The 16,331-nt window shown below is 41.0% G+C and overlaps 1 protein-coding gene and 1 pseudogene across 2 annotated transcripts in view; one reads left to right on the top strand and one right to left on the bottom strand.

Moving 5' to 3' along the window:
- The window catches only part of LOC105540902, a 2,321-nt pseudogene extending 1,208 nt beyond the window's left edge, over nt 1–1,113 (bottom strand).
- Nucleotides 1–16,331, top strand: part of RERE (arginine-glutamic acid dipeptide (RE) repeats) — a 542,692-nt gene that overhangs the window by 88,300 nt on the left and 438,061 nt on the right. The gene's annotated exons all lie outside the window — the stretch shown is intronic.

Raw genomic sequence — 16,331 nt, 5'->3', positions numbered from 1 at the left:
TTTTTGTATTTTTAGTAGAGATGAGGTTTCACTCTGTACAGGTGCCTGCCACCATGCCTGGTTAATTTTTGTAGTTTTAGTAGAGATGAGGTTTCGCTGTGTTGGCCGGCTTGGTCTCAAACTCCTGATCTCAAGTTACCCACCTGCCTTGGCCTCCCAAAGTGCTGAGATTACTGGTGTGAGCCACTGCGCCTGACCTGTAGTTCATTCTTTACACAGAGTTGGAGGAGTGGGATTGCTTTTTCAGAAACGTAGATCACCTCATTCTCTTACTTAAAACCCTTCAGATTCTCATTCTGCTGAGAATAAAATACAGATTTTTTCTTCCTATGGCTGTGTGCCAGCATAGCTGACACTTCTGAGTCTCTGATATAACTGTGACCACTCTCCACTTGCTCCCTTAGCGTCAGTCACAGTGGCCTCCTGTCCTTTCTGTTGTTTTAGGAACTAACAAGCTAACTCTCACTGAGGTGTATTGCATTCATCATAATTGCCTCAATGTGGTTCCATCAGGTTTTTTCTTTGTTTGCTTCATTTTATAATTTAGATCTTATTTCAATATTATTCCTTAGGGAGGCTCTCCTTGGCTTCCAGTCTAAAGTAGCGCATTACTCTACATCACCTTATCCTTTTTTTTTTTTCCAGAGTAAAAAATTGTGTTATTTTGCTTTTTACTTATGTATTATTTGATGCCTTTCTTGTGAAATTATCTACAATTAAATTCCCAGTGGCAGGAATAATTCTCAGAATATAATAAACTCCCAAGAAATATTTTAAAAATGAATGAATAAGCTCACAGTGATCTCCTTCATATATCTCTATTGGAGTCTACCATTATAGTGAAGTTGTTAGTATGAGGTGGTTAGGAGCGCTGGCACTGCTTACTACATTGGGTGACCTTGGGCATGTTACTTAACTCCTCCAGCTCTTCAATTCCTTATCCAAAAATTGTGATAATAATAATAATTATACCCACTTCATGGAGTGGTTTTGATTATTAAAGGAACAGATAATTAAGTACTTGTAAAGCAAGTAAAACAGTACCTGGCTCACAGCTTACCGAGATCTTGATAAATGTTAGCCATTATTATTACCATCATCGCTGTCCCCCATGCCTATGAAATGCCAGAATAGAGACCTACTTACTTAATGAGATCCTCTTTTTAAAATATGTATCTTCTGATACCTCATTATGAAACAAGACCTATTTGGGCCTTTTAGGAATGAAAGTTTTGATTGGATAAGAAAAGAAAGGAGTAATATAGGAAGGTGGGACTAAATCTGATGAGGTCCTTGAAATGCTTAAAGTCCACACCTTTGGGGTTGGGAAGAAAGACAAAAGGAGAAATTGAGCAATCACCAGGTTTTTCATACTTGCCAATGTTAATGAGAATGTTGAAGTTGGGATGCTACCAAAAATTGCTTGGTAAGTTGCTCGTCCTGGAATTAATGCATGCATACTGATGAAGAAAGCTCTTGACACTTTTGGTTCTGTTCCCATAATCTGTAGGGTTCCTAACCATATACTTGGGTTGGGGCACAAAGCTTGTGTTTGGAACTGAAGAGAGTATCTGATGATAGCATGGAGAATGGATGGAAGGGGAGGGCTGTACAAGATACAGCAACATAACCTGTGGGACTATTGTGGTAACTGAGTTTAGAGATGGGGAAGCTCTAAACTAAGGTAGTGATGGTGTGAGAGTGAATGAGAGAGGGTATCTGGCGTGGGGCTGAGAGAAGAGTCTAAGATAAATTCCCAGGTTTCTGACTTAAGTGACTGTGGATGAGTTAGAATCCCACGTTTGAGTCTCAACTCCACTATTTACCAGCATAATAACTTTTGGCAAGTTACTTCATTTTTCTAAGCTTAGTTTCATTACCTGTAAAATGGTAGAGGTAAATAAGGGTGTTTCTCTCTCAGAATTGTCTTGAACTTTAGATGAAATTATGTGTAGTTGTATATAACTACTTCAGTAATATAGAAAGTTATGGCCGGGAGTGGTGGCTCACGTTTGTAATCCCAGCAGTTGGGGAGGTTGAGGTGGGCGGATCACTTGAGGTCAGGAGTTTGAGACCAGCCTAGCCAACATGGTGAAACCCCATCTCTACTAAAATAAATACAAAAATTAACTGGGTGTGGTGGCATACACCTGTAATCCTAGCTACTCGGGAGGCTGAGGCAGGAGAATTGCTTGAAACCGGGAGGCAGAGTTCTCGGCAGTGAGCTGACATTGTGCCATTGCACTCCAGCCTGGGTGACACAGCGAAGCTCTGTCTCATATATACCTCCTCTCTTATTATCTTTAGTAACAACTAGGACGGGAAATAACATCAATGAGATAAACAGATAAGAGAGTAAGGGAGGATTAGGTTTTGGGGGTAAAATGTATATGGGATATTTAGAGAATTCCAGTTCACTGCATATGGGTTTAAGTTTAAGAAGATAGTTCTGTAACTAGATAAGGTAATAATTAGAGTGTCTTAAATATAGTAGATACTCAGTAAATCAAGTATGAATATCATGCGTTGATTTATCTGTCTTTCCAAAGTTGTAGTTGGTAGCAAAAAAAAAATCAGGATGTTTAAAAAAAATCGGATAAAACCTTCTTTGAGCCTTCATCACTTCTGGCCTGGTTACCCTAGCAGGTTCTTAACGGGTCTTGTTCTCCCTGCCCACCTCCCACTTCCACACCCACCCCCATGCCAGTTGTTTTCACAACACAGCAAGCCTAAAGATCCTTTTAAAAGTTAAGTCAGGGCTGGGCGCGGTGGCTCATGCCTGTAATCCTAGCACTTTGGCAGGCTGAGGCAGGCGGAGGTAGATTACGAGGTCAGGAGATTGAGACCATCCTGGCTAACACCGTGAAACCCCGTCTCTACTACAAATACAAAAAATTAGCCGGGTGTGGTGGTGGGCGCCTGTAGTCCCAGCTACTTGGGAGGCTGAGGCAGGAGAACGGCATGAACCCGGGAGGCGGAGCTTGCAGTGAGCTGAGATTGTGCCACTGCACTCCAGCCTGGGCAACAGAGTGAGACTCCATCTCAATAAAACAAAAAACAAAAAAGAAAGTTAAGTCAGATCCTGTCCCTCTTCTGCTTGGGACTTTGCAGTGGCTTGACCTTTCACAATGCCATCTTGGGGGTGTCTGTCTCTGTCTCTGTCTTTCTCTCTCCTGCTCCCTCTGTCTCTCTCTCGCTTCCCCTCATCTCCCTTCTCTCCTCCTCCCTCCCGTCTGCCCTCCTTCTCTCTCCCACCCTCCCCACCACCCCTCCCCTGTCTGCCCTCCTTCTTTCTCACTGCCCCCCGACCCCGATACACACCCCCACACTTGCTTGCTGCAGCCACACAGGCCTTCTTGCTGTTTCTCTTATCTGCCAGGTGTCCTCTTGTAGCTGTTAATTCGGCCCTGAGTACAATTAATTATAATGTAAGTCTGACCACAATCACGACTTGTATGTCAGTATAGTCTCTGACTTACTATGCTTTGACTTAGAATTTTTTAACTTTATGATGGTGCAAAAATGATACACAGTCAATAGAAACCATACTTTGAGTACCATATAACCATTTCGTGTTTTACTTTCCGTATTCAATAAGTTACATGAGATACTCAAGTTTATTATAAAATAGGCTTTGTATTAGATGATTTTGCCCAATTGTAGATTAATGTAAGTGTTGCGAGCAAATATCATGCAGGGTAGGCCAAGCTGTGATGTTTGGTAAAGTAAGTGTATTAAATTCTTAAATGCATTTTCAACTTAGAGCATTTTCAGCTTTTCAGTGGGTTTATCAGACTTTCCTCATGTTACAGCCAGGATGGCTGTCTGTAGCTCTAGGCCTCATCCCTGTTGCTAGCGGATCCAGCAAAAAGAGATCCTTTTTTTTCCTTCTTCTTCTTCTGGTGGTTCTAGCAGAAGTTATGGGGAGGGTTCTCAGTGGTTCTTCCTGAGACACGGGCCCATTCTTGAACAAGTCATGGTGGCCAGGAGGATTTAGTATGGTGAGCAACCCTGGATCCACCCAAACTACATGTTATTAGGTCCCCATATGAAGTGGTAGTTTCCTAGAATAAAGTGGGTGAGGAGGGTGCTTTGTTAAAGAGACGAAAGCTATCATCAGACTATGATTTCCATTAACATAGATACAATCTCTTTGAACAGAGATATAAACAGAGTACTTTGGCAGTACCCTGAAGGCAACAAATAATTCTGATTGTAAGGATCAAAGAAATTTTCACAGAGATTACATTTAAACTGGACCCTTTCAAAAGAGATGGGCTCTTGCTCAGTAGCCCAGGCTGCAATGCAGGATCATGGCTCACTGCAGGCTCAACTTCCTGGGTTCAAGCAATCCTGCCTCAGCCTCTCGAGTAGCTGGGACCACAGGCATGTGCTACCATGCTTGGCTAATTTTTAATTTTTATTTTTTGTAAAGATGAGCTCTCCTTGTGTTGCCTAGGCTGGTCTTGAATTCCTGGGCTCAAGCGATTCTCCTGCCACAGCCTCCCAAAGTGCTAGTATTACAGGTGTGAGCCACCGTTCATGGCCAGTAAGAAAGATGTTTTAAAACAGAAAAGAAAGGGAATATATGTTAGGGGGTAGAAAAGTATGTATGCCAAGACATGGAGGGTTGGAGCATTTAGGAGAAGGGGCTGAGGCCAGAGGTCCAATCCATATATTAGAGTATTAAGGAGTTTAGACTTCATTCAGTGAACGATGGAATCCTGTAGAAGTTTTAAGCAGGAGTATAATCTCATCACACCTCTTTTTGCAGTAGTTTAGCCAGGCGATCATGACAGCTGAACCTAGGCCAAGGGGAGTCTGGAATGGAATGGGACAGATTGAAAACCATTTGGGAGATAGAAATGAAATTATAATAGCTGGACATGCCAAGTGTCAGTGGTTGAGAAAAACATAACCATGTGTATTAGTCTGTCTTTGCACTGCTATAAAGAAATACCTGAGCCTGTTTAATTTATAAAGGAAAGAGGTTTAATTGACTCACAATTCTATGTAGCTGGAGAGGCCTCAGGAAACTTACAGTCATGGCAAAAGGCAAAGCAGGCACCTTCCCAAGGCAGTAGGAGGGAGTGAGGAGGGAAGTGGGAAGAGCCACTTATAAAGCCCTCAGATCTCCTGAGCACTCAACATCTCCATAACATCGTGGGGCAAATGGCCCCATGGTCCAATCACCCCCTGCCAAGTCTCTTTCTAGACACATGGGGATTATGGGGATTACAGTTCAAAATGAGACTTGGGTGGGGGCACAGCCAAACCATATCACCATGAGAGTCACTAGAATACGCTAGGGTGAAGTGGTGGAGGAGTGGTTTATACCTGAGAGTTTCTATTCATGGACTCGCTTGACTGGAGGTGGGATAAACTGCATCCACAGCGCCATGCATGTCATGGGAAAATCAAATTGTCCTAATATGTGATTTCTGTTTTCTTGGGTCTAGGTGATTTTGAAGTTTTCCATTTTAGATTATGGGCATTTGTCTCTATTATCCTGTACATACTATTTATTTCATCTCAGTTGATTTAAGAAGTCTTTCTATATGGAGAACATATATTTTATTTCTTTTGTCTCTTACCACAAAATGCAGTGTGGAACTTTGTACATTTTAGCTTACTGACTTTTGTTAACTGATCAACACCTCTATTTCTGTTTTCTTATTTTATCACTAAAATTTGAAGGTGATCTCTTTTAGACCATATTATGAGCTATTTAGATCAGTTCTGTCTTACCTATTGTTTTAATGGCCAGATGGCACACTGGATGGTATACTTTTTCTATCAGAATTACCTGATTGAGAATGTACCCATCAGTTATTTTGCTGTGTATGTTTTAGATAGTAGACATGTTTAAGAATGCAGCTAATATAGTGTTTGTGAAGAGTTGTAGTATTAGAGGACGTGTATGTGGAGAAACAAAGGTGAAACGGAATTCTCCCTGTGGTTAATGTGACCTTCATAATGTTTGAGTGGTGTGATGTAACATCGTTACTACCCGCATATGAAACTTAAGCAGTTTACATTTTCTACATCAGGGTTTTTTCCATTGCTTTAGCAGGACATAGAATTCCTTGCTTTTTGTTAAAATGTATGTGAGCACTCAGGGGCAGCCTTAATGATTTTTGGGTATAGTTGGAATAACAATTTCATTTTGAAAAGTCCTTTGGGCTTTAAGTTAAATGAAAGGGAATCGTCTCTTAAATGTATGTCCACTCCCACTTGGAGAGCTTTTCATTTCACAGCGTCAGTATTAAGATTAATTTCCGGGACTGTCTATTTTCTTTCATTCAGTCACTATTGAGCACTTACTGTGCTTCAGCACACAGTTCTAAGTGCTGAGGAAGCAACAGTGAGTGAAACGAACCCAAATATTCCTTAATTCATGGAGAAAATATTCTAGTGGGAGAAAACAGACAGTAATATACAAATAAGTAAAGATTTGATGGTGAAAAGTGCTGTGGAGAAAAACCAAGCAGGCACAGGGGAAATGGCAAGCTGAGATTTGGCTGAGGGAGTAAGTGGTCGTGGTGGGCTTAAAGAACGATTGGGGAAAGCTGACATTTTAGCAGATAAGTGAGGGACTGAGCCCTGTAGAAGTAAAGGAAAAGATCAGTCTTGGTAGAGAGAATATCCCCGAGGCCCTTGTTAAGTTTCATTTTATTGACAAGATTTTCTTGATTAGACTATGCATGTCTATACATGTTATAGAAGATGAAATATATATCAGTTGGAATAAAAATAGTTTAAATATGGCCAAGAGTGGCCAGGTACGGTGGTTCACGCCTATAATCCCAGCACTTTGGGAGGCCAAAGATTCCTTGAGGCCAGGAGTTTGGGACCAGCCTGGCAAACATGGCAAAATCCTGTCTTTACTTTAAAAAAAAAAAAAAAAAAATTACAAAAATTAGCCTGGTGTGGTGGTGTACGCCTGTAGTCCCTGCTACTTGGGAGGCTGAGGTGGGAGGATTGCTTGAGCCTGGGAGGTGGTGGTTTCAGTAAGCCCAAATTCTGCCACTGCACTCCAGCCTGGATGACAGAGTGAGACCTTGTCTCAAAAAAAATAGGACTACAGGCACGCACCACTACATCTGGCTAATTTTTAAAATTTTTTTAGAGACGGGGTCTTGCCTTGTTGCCCAGGTTGTTCTCAAACTCCTGGCCTCAAGCAGTCCTCCCACATTAGCCTCCCAAAGTGCTGGGATTATAGGTGTGAGCCACTGTGCCCAGCTTGAATAAACAGCATACTTACTATGTCTTTTTTAAACAAGTGTGTAATAAACTCACACACTTTTAAGTAAGATCATACAGTTGTCCACAATATATCTCGAGGATTAAACAATTACTGAGTTGCTGAAATAATGTCTGTCTGTATCCTAAGTTTGTTTCCCCCTTTAGACTGTGAGAATGATATAAACAAACAATAACAACAAAAGAGCTTAAATCTTCAAGATTATACCTTTTTTTTTTTTTTTTTTTGGAGACAGGATCTCACTCTGTCACCCAGGCTGCAATGTAGTGGCATGATCACAGCTCACTGCAGCCTCAACCTCCCAGGTTCAGGTGATCCTCCCACCTCAGCCCTTCGAGTAGCTGGGACTACAGGGATACCGCATCACACCTGGCTAATTTTTAACCATCATGTCTGGCTAATTTTAGCCATCATGCCTGGCTAATTTTTGTATGTTTTGTAGAGACAGGGTTTTGCCATGTTGCCCAGGCTGGTCTTGAACTCCTGGGCTCAAGTGATCTACCTGCCTTGGCCTCCCAAAGTGCTGGGATTGCAGGTGTGAGCCAGCGCCCCTGGTGGTTGTACTTTGTATATTTTAGTGCTTTGGCTTGTGTGAGTTCTACCAGTCCTGAATATATTTCCCCTGGCCATTGAGTGGATGAGATTGCTACTCACTATTGCGGATTTGGCTAAGTTTCCTCCCAGAGTGGCAAAGTAACTTTATATACCAATTCAGCTCTACAGTCTGCTCCATAAATCCCTGAGCAAATTCCTGGAGTTAGCCAGAGAGATACTCCCTTTGGGAGTGTCAGAGAGGACCTAGTTTTTATTTCATATGGGTCAGAGTGCTTTAGAAGACTGTTTGCATTGCATAATGATTCTAGAACTGTGATTGGGTAAACAAGTTACTGAAAACAAATAGGATGTATTGATTTTCTACTGTAGAAGCATGGTGTGCTATGGAATGTCATGTTGTAATATTTGATTTTCATTATTGGGTGTAAATAAACAGAATCCTTTGATATATACGTACTACACTGGGATGGCACGGTTCACCTTGAAAACTAACAGTCTTTTTCCTCATCTGCATACAGTATACTGAAATCATACAAATTTATAATTGCCAGCTGGTTGAATTAGTTTTTTTTCTTTTGAGGAATAGACTTGATATTTTACTTTATCTTAATTGTTAGGCATGAGACAAAGGCATTGTCTCCTTATCCTTAGAGTTACATATGTGTAATAATTTTATTGCATGTATGCTGATCAACATATCAGATATAATGTCAAAGCCAAAATTTTTTCCGTTTACGTTGTTATTCGCTTCATAAAATGTTTCCCCTCGTATTAGTCTGTTCTCGCTGCTATAAAGAACTAAGACTGGGTAATTTATAAAGGAAATAGATTTAATTGACTCACAGTTCCACACTGCTGGGGAGGCCCCAGGAAACTTACAATCATGGCGGAAGGTGAAGGGAAAGCAAGGCATCTTCTTCACAGGGTGGCAGGACAGAGTGAGTGCTGAGCGAAGTGGGGAAAAGCCCCTTATAAAACCATCAGACCTTATGAGAACTCACTCACCATCACGAGAACAGCATGGAGGAAACTGGCTCCACGATTCAGTTACCTCCACCTGGTCTCTCTCTTGACATGTGGGGATAATGAAGATTATGGGGTTTATAATTCAAGATGAGATTTGGGTGGGGACAAACGCCTAACCATGTCACTCCCCTTCATTCAACATGCATCAACTAAGCTGATATTGAGTGTCTGCTTTGTTCTAGACATCTTGCTAACTCTTTGGGATTCAGTGATTAAGAAATTTTTCTTGCCTTCATAGAGGTAAAAGTATGAATGATGAGAGTTAGTTAATAAGGAATTATGGTCATGTGCTGTGTAAAGAAATTTTGGGCAATCGTGGACCACACCACATATATGACATTGGTTCCATAAGATTATAATGGAGGTGAAAATTTCCTATTGCTTAGTTACATTGTATGTGGTATAAGGTTGTAGCCCAGTATATTACTCGTGTGTGTGTGGTGATGCTGGTGTAAGCAGACCTAATATGCTGCCGGTTATATAAAAGTATACCACATTCAATCATGGACAGTACATAATACTTGATAGTGATTATAAATGATTGTTTTACTGGTTTATGTATTTACTACAGTGTACTTTTTATCATTATTTTAGAGTGTACATCCTCTACTTACATATAAAATAATTAACTGCAAAATAGCCTCCAGCTATTCTGGAAGAGGTATTCCAGAAGAAGGCATTGTTGTTACAGGAGATGACAGCTCCATGTGTGTCATTGCCCCTGGAGACCTTCCATTGGTCCAAGATATGGAGGTGCAAGAGCAATATTGATGATCCTGACCCTGTGTATGCCTAGACTAATGTGTGTGTTTGTGTTAGTTTTCAACAGAAACATTAAAAAGTTAGAAAATTTAACAATAGAGTAAAGCTTATAGAATAAGGTTATAAAAATAAAATGTCTTTGTAGAACTGCACGGTGTATTCATGTTGTGTTTTAAGCTGAGTTATTAGGAGTCAAAAAGTTTTAAAAATGGTTTATAAAGTAAAAAAGTTACAGTAAACTAAGGCTGATTTATTATTGAAGAAAGAATAATATTTAAAAGATGAATTTAGTGTAACCTAAGCACAGTGTTTATAAAGTTCACAGTGGTGTACAGTAATGTCCTTGGCCTTCACATTCACTCAACACTGACTCACTGACTCACCCAGAGCGACTTCCAGTGAGCTCCATTCATGGTAAGTGCCCTAGACAGATATACCATTGTATTACAGTTGTTTACAGTATTCAGTACTGCAACATGCTGTACAGGTTTGTAGTCTAGGAGCAGTAGGCCATAGGTATCATCTAGGCTTATGTAACTACACTGTATCATGTTCACACAAGGATGAACATATATCCATTGTTAAGCAACATATGATTGTACAATAATGTGTGGTAAGTGTTCTCAGTGGGGAAGAAGAGGGTTCTATTTGGTGTACTTAGCAGGGGCAACTGACTTGGAGCAAGAGAGTTGAGAGCTGAAGAATGATGAAGGATCAGCTAACTGAAAAGTGGATATGGCAATAGGGGAAAGACGGAAGGCTGTTGTGGGCAGAGGAAACCCATGTGCAGTGGCCCAGAGGCAAAACAAAACAACAAAAAGCAAGCAAGTAAAACTAGATGGGGGCATTAACACTATTATTAACAATAATATATTATTATGTAATGTAATATAATTAATTAAACAATAATGTATCACTATTACTAACGTTAATCATAATGGAGTAAAGTGGATGGAATGAAGTGGATGGATTCAAGAACTACTTAGAAAGAAGGTAGGGCCTGTAGGACGTGATGATTGGAGGAAGAATCAAGGATGCCTCTATGTTTTGGGTTTGGACAACTGATAGATGATGGTGCTTGTGTCAGTTATTGATTTATTGCTTCTCACCTTGAAGTTTGTCCTTCATTGCTTGCTCTGTGAAAATGAATCTGGGCCTTTTGCTTTTCCTCTGCCAGCTGGCATGGTGTTAAGTTTTGTCAGTAGAGGGTGCTGGAGAGACACTGAGGAGGAAAGAGTTTTACTTGCTGGTTCCGAGAGAGGCTGATGTGGCACATGGGGTTTCTTCAGTGCTCAGGCGTTTGCAGTTTAGTGGCCAGCAGCTCTCCTACTGCCCAGGTAGCGGAGTGCCCCCACTGAGACACTTCCCCACAAACAACTTTCCTTGGCATTCTAGAGGACTGATTTCTGGCAAATTTCACAGAGTAGATCTCCTGAAGTTCTGTCAGGTATGATCCCCCTCCAGCAAGGTCTGGATCTCAGCCCTAGTGTTGGGGGAACTCTTTCTTGGGTGCTCTGTCTCAGCCTTAAGGGTGGTGGCAATTATATGCTGTGTTACATAATATTATATTTGCTACTATATTTTATGTCAGCTATTGCTATGTTCTTTCAAGGTCTTTTTCTTATTTGCCAAGTTCTCATTAATCTCTTGTTATAGTTAATGATTTTTAATCTTCCCTTGTTCAAATTACCATGTAGTTTCTGTCTCCCTGATTGGATTTAGACTGTGACTGCACATAGAGTGTTCTGTTAGAATCATAAAGAGAGAGCATATTTGGGGAGAGAGATGGACAAGATTTGGGTCATGACCAATGTTAAGTACAGAACACTCACAAGGAGATATCCAAGTGCCTGTCATATATGGGTCTGGAATGAGCTCTGAAGACCCGGATTGGAGATTGCCCAGGAAGAGTGTGAGGAAAGAGATGACAGTATGGCCAGGATAGAGTCCTGTAGGTTACAGCCTGTTCACACGAAAAGGAACCTCCTAAGGAGGCTGGGGAAGACTGATTGGAGGGATACTATAGTTTATTATTATATTATTCATAGGGTTGTTGTAAGGGTGAAATGAGTTGATATTATATAAAGCACTGAGCATAATGTCTGGCACGTACATCCTTAGTAAATATGACTACTGACTGTGCTGTTGTCTGCTGGGCACTGTGGTGGGTGACAGGGATAGAGGATGACCAGGGCTGCAGGCTCTGCCTTGAGGGGTGGGGAATGGGAAGAGGCTTGTTAAGTATATTATAGTGAGTAGTAGGTGTCAGAAAGGTGTGAATAGGCTGGATATGGTGGCTCATGCCTGTAATCCCAGCACTTTGGGAGGCTGAGGCAGGAGGATTGTTTGAGGTCAGGAGTTTGAGACCAGCCCAGGAGAATCACTTGAACCTGGGAGGCAGAGGTTGCAGTGAGCCGAGTTCACACCACTGTACTCCAGCCTGAGTGACAGAGCGAGACTCCATCTCAAGAAAGTAAAAAAAAGAACAACAACAAAAGAAAGGCATAAAGAAAGCTCCAGAAACTTATGCCTCGGATATTCTGATCAGGGGCTGTAGAGGAGGTAAAGGCTCAGCTGGATCTTGGAGGAGAGGTGCAGGTTTGCCCCATGGAGAGAAGGCAGGGAAGGTCTTCTGAACAGAGGGAAGAGCATTAGCCAAGGAGGGAGAGTGCTTGACAGCCCAGTCCCACAATGGGGTCATGGTTTGCCCCTTGACTTAGGGGTGGGACAAAAATTGGACACACTTTCTGAATAGCTGTTTATTCTACATCCTTATATTCCACAGTGTGCTTTGCTCCCATAACTGTATTTATAATTTATTTAGTGAGTTTTAAAATTTCTGCAGGACATGTGCTAGTTAACAGTCTAAAATGATTTAAAACTTTCATTTGTGCCAACATTTTTCTTAAGCTTTCATTGAGTGTGAAATTGGAGTGTGTAGGCTGAAATGTTTGAGAGGGGAAAGTTGAAATGTACTATGTGCTATGCCACTTCATTGAGTTTTACTCTCTGGATGAAAACATTTTTTTTCCAGCCACGCATGATGGCTCACACCTGTTATCTTAGCACTTTGGGAGGCCAAGGCAGGAGGATCACTTGAGCCCGGGAGTTGGAGACCAGCCTAGGCAACATAGGGAAATCCTGTCTCTCTACAAAAAGAGTTTAAAAAATTAAAAAAAAAAAAATGTGCTTCCTCAACATTGATAGAACTCAGAACAGTTTCTAGGTCATGTGAGTTCTCTTCAACTTGCAGTTGTTTTTCAAGGTTCAACAACAGAAGAAATGGAAATTCCTGAAAATTGTATGACTCTTCTCTCTATAACTCACATTTTTGGCAATTTAGGAAACAGGTGTGATAGACTTTTGATTCTTTTGGAGGGAAAACATGGCAATTAAGCCTTAAAGCTCTCTGTGATTTATTCTTTGTGACTGGAATGTTATTTTCCTTTTTCTCTGGCAAACTCCAAGTGAATGTACAGCTCACTAGTTTTCTAGTCTTTTCTAAAGTTTCCTAATTTGGTTTACCAAAGCACTGCCCTAAGATGATTCTGTGGTAATGCTTGGCATGCTTTCATTGAAGACGCTCAAATTGTCAAAAAAAGAAAACAGTCCAACAAGCATTCATTAAAATGTGTTATCTTTGGACTCTGGTAGAGGAAATCCCTTGGCTGAAATGGCACACTGTAATCCAGAAATTCTCCTGAAAGGTCTGCTTCTGAGTCTTCAGAGGAAGGAGGAATATATTTCCTAAAGAACGATAATCATTTGTTTTTTTCAGAAAGAAGAGTTAAACCATTCTTTATTGGCTAGGACTGCTGGGATATAAGAAGGAGGCTGAGAAGGAAGATGTCAAACTGTGACTCTCCAAAGGTTTTAGATTTTTTTTTTTTTCTGCCTTGCTTCTAGAGGTAACAGACACCTATAACTCTTTGTTCTTGATGAAGACCAAGTGTTTGCCTAAAAGAGTGTTGAGAGACCCAAGAAAATAAGACACTTAGGGCAGTTTTACTTTACTTGACTATCCCTTGGGTAAAATGATGGAAGTTGAAGTGTGACTCTTCTGATAATTGCCTCCTCTATTCTTTTATGATATAAACCAAGGGTAACATTCCAAGATTATTATATTTTTGAAATTTGGGGATTGTTTTGAAGTTGATAAAATATTTCATATTGGCAATTTATTGAGAAGTTGAAAGGAAAACATATGCTCACTTTAAGAACAAGTGTAGGCTGGGCGTGGTGGCTCACGTCTGCAATCCCAGAACTTTGGGAGACCGAGGCGGGCGGATCAGGAGGTCAGGAGATCAAGACCATCCTGATTAACATGGTGAAACCCCGTCTCTACTAAAAAATACAAAAAATTAGCTGGGCATGGTGGGCGCCTGTAGTCCCAGCTACTTGGGAGGCTGAGGCAGGAGAATGGCGTGAACCCGGGAGGCAGAGCTTGCAGTGAGCCGAGATCGTGCCACTGCACTCTAGCCTGGGCCACAGAGAGAGACTCTGTCTCAAAAAAAAAAAAAAAAAAAAAAAAAAAAATCTGATGGTTTAAATGCAGAACAATAGCAGGAATTAGATAGAGAACCCCTGCACTCACCGTCTAGATTCTACAGTTGCATTTTTACCATACTTGCTATAGTATGTACATTTACTGTATTTACTGTAGAGTCATCCTCTATCCATTTCTTTGTGTATAAGGATTTTGCTTTAATATTTTATATTACAGCAAAATGCTACAAACAATATAGGAGAAAGGTTGAATATGGTAAATCACTACTATTATGTCTGTTCTTGCATTGCTGTAAATACTGAAGACTGGGCAATTTATAAAGAAAAGAGGTTTAGTTAGCTCACAGTACTGTAGGCTGTACAGGAAGTAAGGCTGAGGAGGCCTCAGGGACCTTTTTACTCACGGTGGAAGGCAAAGCTGGAGCAGGCATCTTCACATAGCTGGAGCAGGAGAAACAGGGTGAGTTTGAAAATTCCAGTAGTTCATAATGGCTTGAAACAGTCTGGATTATGAGAGAGGAAATGGCAGATGATGATGATAGCTGACATTTATTGAGCACTTAGACAATGTCCTGTTCTAAGTGTTTTTTATGTTTTAATGTATTAAGTCTCTATAGTAACTGTGATAGTGGTAGTATAATTACCTGCATTTTACTGTTGAGCAGACCAAGGCAGGGAGATGAAGTAACTTATCCTAGGTCTTGCAAAGTCAGCCCATGTTTGTGTGCATCCCTCATGCTGCCTGATGAGCCTGCTAGGTAGGTGTAGTGCAGACATTGAGCAGTGTCTGGATTCGCTTCCATAAGCTTTGGGAAACTATAATATTAAAGGATTTTAAGCAATAAAGTGAAACTCTCAGATTTCTACTCTAGGATGACCAGCACCGGCTTAGGGAAGGTGATGAAAATCTCATTTCCCCTTCCTTCCTTTCTCTTCTCCTCCCACCCCATATCCTTTATGTCCTCCCACCCCATATCCTTTATGTCCTGAAGAAATGATATAGTTCATTATTAATATAATACTTTGAGAAATGTGGAGGAGTTCTTTAAATCGATCTTCACCTTGTAATGAATTTGGATACTTTTTCAGGACTTCTCCAGCTGTATCAAAGTAAGGGCAAGAAGGGTCAACAGTAACAATTCTATTATGTGCATTGTATTGTATTGTATTGTATTGTATTTTTATTGAGACGAAGTCTCACCTTTTTGCCCAGAGTGGAGTGCAGTGGCATAATTTCAGCTGATTGCAACCTCCACCCCCCGGGTTCAAGCGATTCTCCTGCATCAGCCTCCTGAGTAGCTGGGATTGCAGGCACCCACCACCACGCCTGGCTAGTTTTTGTATTTTTTAGTAGAGATGGGGTTTTGCCACATTGACCAGGCTAGTCTTGAACTCCTGACCTCAGGTGATCTGGCCCATCTTGGCCTCCCAAAGTGCTGGGATTACAGGCATGAGCCACTGTGCCTAGCCACATACATATTTTAGATTAAACTCCTATATTATGTATGTAACAAAATACCTCCAGACTGCTGCTTAAAACAACGTTCAGCATTTGTTATCCCACACAGTTTTTGTGGGTCAGGAATTTAGGAGTGGCTTAAGGTCCCCTCTCAGGTTGCAGTCAACTGAAGGCTTCATAGGGCCTGGAGGATCCAATTGCAACATAGCGCATTCACAGGGTTGGCAGAGTTCATGCTGGCTGTTGGCAGAAGCTTCAGTTCCTTGCACGTGGAACCTCTTCATCGTACTGCCTGAGTTTCTTTATGATACTGCACCTTGGCTTTCCAGAGGAAAGGATTCACATAAGAGCAAAGTGAAAGCTGCAATGTCTTTTATGACATAGCCTTGGAAGACATTATTGTCAAGAGTTTGAATACCAGGAGGCAGAGCTCATTGGGGGCCATTTTGCGGGCTGGCTACCACAGTTCTCGTGAAAATGTCAGTGAATAGAATAATAAAATTTAGAACTGAAAGGAGCCCTAGCCCAGTAGTTGCAAGATGTGGCTCGTGAACCAGCAGCATCAGTTGTGAATGTGGTTAAAATGTAAATTACTGGGCCTGTCCGAAGACTTAACTGAATTAGGATCAAGGAGTGACTCCCAACACACTCTCTTTCTCTTTTTTTTTTTTTAAATAAACTTTATACTTTAGAACACTTTTAGATTTATAGAAAAATTGAGCAGATAGTACAGGTAGTTCCCATACACACACACACACA

The sequence above is a fragment of the Mandrillus leucophaeus genome, unplaced genomic scaffold, assembly GCF_000951045.1.
Source record: "Mandrillus leucophaeus isolate KB7577 unplaced genomic scaffold, Mleu.le_1.0 Scaffold105, whole genome shotgun sequence".
Classification (NCBI taxonomy): domain Eukaryota; kingdom Metazoa; phylum Chordata; class Mammalia; order Primates; family Cercopithecidae; genus Mandrillus; species Mandrillus leucophaeus.
This window is presented reverse-complemented; position numbering and strand designations above follow the sequence as displayed.